Raw genomic sequence first — 6000 nt, forward strand, 5'->3', positions numbered from 1 at the left:
GCAGGGATTTATGGTTCTGAACATTGGGTCAGTCAGAGTTTAAGAAGGAACTAAAGGATCAGGGAGAAGTCAGTGGCTATCATGATAGGTTTATTTCTATAACAACTTCCAAGCAGGCTCTGAGGCAACCTCTAATGGTATATTATACTAAGATCATCATATGAAAACTGACCATTGTTTAGCCAGTTAAAGGAATTTATTTTGTTTTATTTTAGTTAATATTGAATCATAATAATTTAATTTGCCTAAGCAAATTAATGAAACAAGTTTAGATCCCTGTGAGTTACTGTTTTTCACAAGGGGAAAATTATACTTGTCCCTTGCTGTGTCATATGGAGATATTTTACAAGGATTACCTTCCTTTGTTTATACCATTGTTGATTGATTTCTTCTGAAGTACAGAATTTTCTATCTAAATTGCTATTCGTAGGGTGAATTTCAAAGAAAATAAACAATAAGCAATAGAAATAAGGACTACATCGTGGCTCAGACAGTAACGAATCTGCCTGCAATGCAGGAGACACAGGTGCGATCCCTGGGTTGGGAAGATCCCCTGGAGAAGAGAATAGTTACACACTCCAGTATTTTTCCTGGGAAATCCCACGAACAGAGGAGCTGGTGGGCTACAGTCCATGGAATTGCAAAGAGTTGGACGACTGAGTGATTAACACTTTCAAGCCACTTTTCAGTAATGATAGATATGAGAAGGCAAAATAGAAAAGAGTTGATGGCTGAACATTCCCTTACTTTTAATTTTTATTTTTTTTTATTTACTTTTTTTTTTTATAAATTTATTTATTTTAGTTGGGGGCTAATTACTTTACAATATTGTAATAGTTTTTGCCATACATTGACATGAATCAGCCATGGGTTTACATGTGTTCCCCTTCCTGGACCCCCCACCCACCTCCCTCCGCATCCCATCCCTCTGGGTCTTCCCATTGCCCCGGCCCTGAGCCCTTTCTTTTTAAATGAGAGGTTTCAGTTCAGTTCAGTTCAGTCGCTCAGTCGTGTCCAGCTCTTTGTGACCCCATGAATTGCAGCACGCCAGGCCTCTCTGTCCATCACCAACTCCCGGAGTCTACCCAAACCCATGTCCATCGAGTCGGTGATGCCATCCAACCATTTCATCCTCTTTTGTCCCCTTCTGCTCCTGTCCCCAATCCTTCCCAGCATCAGGGTCTTTTCTAATGAGTCAACTCTTCACATCAGGTGGCCAAAGTATTGGAGTTTCAGCTTCAACATCAGTCCTTCGAATGAACACCCAGGACTGATCTCCTTTAGGATGGACTGGTTGGATCTCCTTGGAGTCCAAGGGACTCTCAAGAGCCTTCAACACCACAGTTCAAAAGCATCAATTCTTCGGCACTCAGCTTTCTTCACCATCCAACTCTCACATCCATACATGACCACTGGAAAAACCATAGCCTTGACTAGACGGACCTTTGTTGGCAAAGTAATGTCTCTGCTTTTTAATATGCTATCTAGGTTGGTCATAACTTTCCTTCCAAGGAGTAAGCGTCTTTTAATTTCATGGCTGCAATCACCATCTGCAGTGATTTTGGAGCCCCAAAAAATAAAGTCAGCCACTGTTTCCACTGTTTCCCCATTTATTTCCCATGAAGTGATGGGACCAGATGCCATGATCTTAGTTTTCTGAATGTTGAGCTTTAAGCCAACTTTTTCACTCTCCTCTCTCACTTTCATCAAGAGGCTTTTTAGTTCCTCCTCACTTTCTGCCATAAGGGTGGTGTCATCTGCATATCTGAGGTTATTGATATTTCTCCCGGCAATCTTGATTCCAGCTTGTGCTTCTTCCAGCCCAGTGTTTCTCATGATGTACTCTGCATATAAGTTAAATAAGCAGGGTGACAATATACAGCCTTGACGTACTCCTTTTCCTATTTGGAACTAGTCTGTTGTTCTATGTCCGGTGAGAGGTTTATTGAGGTATAATTCCATACCTCACAAAATTTAGTCATTTAATGCGTTTTAGTAAATACATTTTTTTGTATATTTACCAATGTGTGCAACTTTGACCATAGTCAGTTTTTTTTTTAATTTAAATTTACTTCTAATTGGAGGTTAATTTCTTACAATATTGTGTTGGTTTCTGCCATATATCAACATGAATCTGCCTTTCTATGTTATAGAGTTGACCAAACTATTGAGTTTACCAGCTAGCTCTGTAAATGGAAATTTTCAAGTTAAGCGGCCCTATTATTTATGTTTGAAATCAAACCAGTAGTATTTCATTTCCTCATATGAAAGTGTACATTGAATTTCAGGGGTGCTTTTGATATTTAATTACTGTTCTTGTGCTTCTATAATATTGTCTCTTCCTGCTTCCAAAGTCATAGTATATTTTCATCCCAAACGTCATACCCTCCTAACACATAGAGAACACTTAAATACGATTTTTAAAAATAATGCTACAGAGGACAGCTAATTCAGTACATTCCAGTACAAATTCTTTTTGGAAAAAAAAAGAAAGACATCTCTACAGGCAAAGATACTATGAAAATGATGTTAGGGCAAAGGTTTACATGAAATAATAGTTTAGGATTACTGGTGGATATGATTTAAGTATCTAAGGGCAGCTTAATTTCTTGAAAACGGGTGTTAAAGGAAAGGAAATTTTAAAAGTATTTATGGTCCCAAACTATGTCAAATGCTGGAGGCAAGTAGGTTCTAGAGTTGACTCAAGCAAAAGGGTTTTCATTAGCATGGGCCTGGGGGGATGGGCAAAAGGTAAACAAAGCTGTTTTGGTTTTGACCTAGAGCAGTTACTATGAATACATGTCTGTTCACTTTGAGATAATGGCATTGAAGATAAACAACCTGTCTCCTCATTAAAACCAGTTTATGTATGACAACCAGGGTGCTGGCAAACCAGGTGTTAGTGGGTGTTCGAAATCACAGAATTAAACATCAGTTTCCTAAAGAGTTACGTTAATACCATAAGGATGATGTTAGTTTACACCCTAAAATCATACTTAGCCACAGACAGAAGTGCCTGTTGGTCCTCTGTGACTTCATGTCCTTGGTGTGCGATGTATTCCAAACAAGGGCAGGTAGAATAGCGTGGCTTCTAGCTCTGTGTTAATTATTACTTACATGCTTATTGCATGGGCTTCCCAGGTGGTGCTGGTGGTAAAGAACCCACCTGCCAATGCAGGAGACATATACTTACTGCATACTTCTCCCCACAGGTGTCATTGTAGTTCACCCCCTGACTCCTGGTCATTACAGCAGTGGCAGCTGTTCCACAATGTGGTCATTACTTATATGTCACTCTGCCTACTTTGATGGCACTGGCAGTGCCCCTCTTTGGCAAAGTTGTAACGTGTATGTAGTTTACCTTTGATGCTGTTGGTTAAGCACCAAGCAGACTCTGAATGAGATCTGGGCTCAGGTTGTTTTGGAAGAAATCCAGATACAGGAGAGTCAAAAGCTAGGCAGTGCTTTTATAAATATATTTCTTGGACTACTTGCACCAAAATCATTTGGTCCAGTACAAAACAAATGCAGGTTTCTGGACCCCAGATTTACTGAATCAGAATCTCTGGAGGTGGAACCTAGAATCATTTATTCTTAACAAACTTTCTAGGTAATTCTGGAATTGCAGGCTGAAATTTAAGAGTCACTGAACCAGTGTAATTAACCAGGGCCTATGGATAACCCAAAATGGCAGCAGAAAAACATGGACATTTTTTTGAACCATATCTAAATCTTTAGATGAGCACCTCTTCATGGGAGGGAAGTGCTATTGACTTTTAGTGTTTCTTTTTCTGTGAAAAGTTTGCTTCCTTTTTCCTATTGTGTCACTGAGATCTTAATTATGGATTTATAAACACTTCACATGTAAGGGAAATTGCTGCTGCTGCCAAGTCGCTTGAGTCGTGTCCGACTCTGTGCAACCCCATAGACGGCAGCCCACCAGGCTCCCCCATCCCTGGGATTCTCCAGGCAAGAATACTGGAGTGGGTTGCCATTTCCTTCTCCAATGCATGAAAGTGAAAAGTGAAAGTGAAGTTGCTCAGTCGTGTCCGACTCCTAGCGACCCCATGGACTGCAGCCCATTAGGCTCCTCCGTCCATGGGATTTTCCAGGCAGGAGTACTGGAGTGGGTTGCCATTGCCTTCTCCAAGGGAAATTAACCTCTGTCGTATGTGTTGCCATTATTTTCAGCTATTTTTTTCTCTTTTGAGTTTCTCTTGGGTATGTTTTGATTTTGCAATTGAAAATGATTATATTTTTACACTGAATAGGCAGTTATAAAGAATCCTGCTATCTCTTAGTTTCCTATTGCTGCCGTAAGAAGTTTTCTCATGAAGTTTGGCTGGATAAGTCCCTGGGTTACCTTGAATATGCTATATAGTGTTCTCTTGTTGCCTTCCTCATTTCTATGGAGTCAGAAAGTAAAGATGACATGTTTAAGGAGTCTGCCTTTCAGCTTTGACTCACCTACTGACCAGTGATATGGAATGGGTTTCCTGTAAAAATGTTCTCTGATGATTCTTTAGCCTGCCTACATCACTAAATCTTGAAAGGCTGTGTCATTTATTTTTAGGGAAATCTTCACAAGAGATCTAGAGGAATATCTACTGCCTCAAAACTAGAACTTCCTAGTTTTGGTCCACATTTCAGTGTACTTAGTGGACACTGCATGTGTGTATGTAGACTTTTGAAGGTAGATTGTTATTTTCAACTATTACTTTATTTATTGTTACTTTATTTCATAGAGTTGAGTAGCATAAAAATATCTTGACTCAACTATCATTAACTGGAAATCTTTATTGTCTTCGATTTTGTCACATTTGTTATTTTTTATTGCAAAGAAGTTAAAATATATTTTTATTTTATTTATTTCATGTACCTTATCTCTAATTATAGCATCTTATTTGTCATGCTCATAGAATTACCTATTTACAGTTAAGGTCAGTGTGCTATGCCAGTGTGGCATATTGAAATGGGTAAAGATTTAGATATGGTTCAAATTCCAGAAATTTTATAAACTGGGTTTGTTTCCATGAGTGAGTTAATTTATCTCTGTAAATAGCAGATTCCTTACCTATTTCCTTCCCTTGTAGATTTTAGGACATTAAATTAGATATATTTTTATAGAAAAGCTAGCATTCAGTGCATTTGCTTTGAGTGGTATTCTTTCTTTCATAATTTATAGAGTGTGTATATATCTTTAATAGATTTGACATTTATTAAAACTTTTGGCATTAGGTGTAGATATACATTGTTTTTTCTATAAACTAGTGTTCAGTTTTTAGTGTTAGATATTAAATATAATTTTCTTATTGTTTGCTACTCTAGGTTATAACACATTAATTTCTAACAATTTTATATCTGTTTTTAAAATTTTGTTCTATATAGTTAGTTTTTAATCCTCATCGTGGTTTTAATAATTTTAGAAATTCATTATATGTCTTAAAAATGTGGCTCATTATTCTTACTTTGCAAATAATAATGTTTTAGAGGGAGAGCTTTTGGGTTGTTAGTAACAAGTACTGCAAAGAGAAGTCCAGCCAGATAATTACCCAAATAGGACCTATAAATTACCTAACTTGGCCTGAGTTCTCCATTGCAGTTTACATCTGTGTTTCCTAGGATGACATTTAGTTTTGTCTTTATATTGAAAACAGATCAGTTTTCCTGGTGATAGATGTTCAATAATCATATTTATAGAAGACAATCTGTAAAGTAGAATACTAACTTGTGAGTGTGTAGTGGGGGGATTTTTTCCATGGTAGGATAGCTGTAAAGTTAATATTCTCTCTCTAGGTGCCCTCTACTTGTCCTAGCATTTAAGGTACCAACCACCAAATTGTTTACTGATCATTAATAGAGAGCAAAGATGGATAGATATTTTGATGTGCTCTTCACCTAAGCAGCAGGGGTATCTAGTAAAATATTCTTCCCATGTAAAAGAAATACGTTAATTTTTTCTCCCAGAGAACAGCATATGAAAAGGTATGAACTTCTACA

This window comes from Giraffa tippelskirchi, chromosome 14 (assembly GCF_054371585.1).
Source record: "Giraffa tippelskirchi isolate mGirTip1 chromosome 14, T2T-mGirTip1v1.2.pri, whole genome shotgun sequence".
In the NCBI taxonomy this organism is placed as follows: Eukaryota; Metazoa; Chordata; class Mammalia; order Artiodactyla; family Giraffidae; genus Giraffa; species Giraffa tippelskirchi.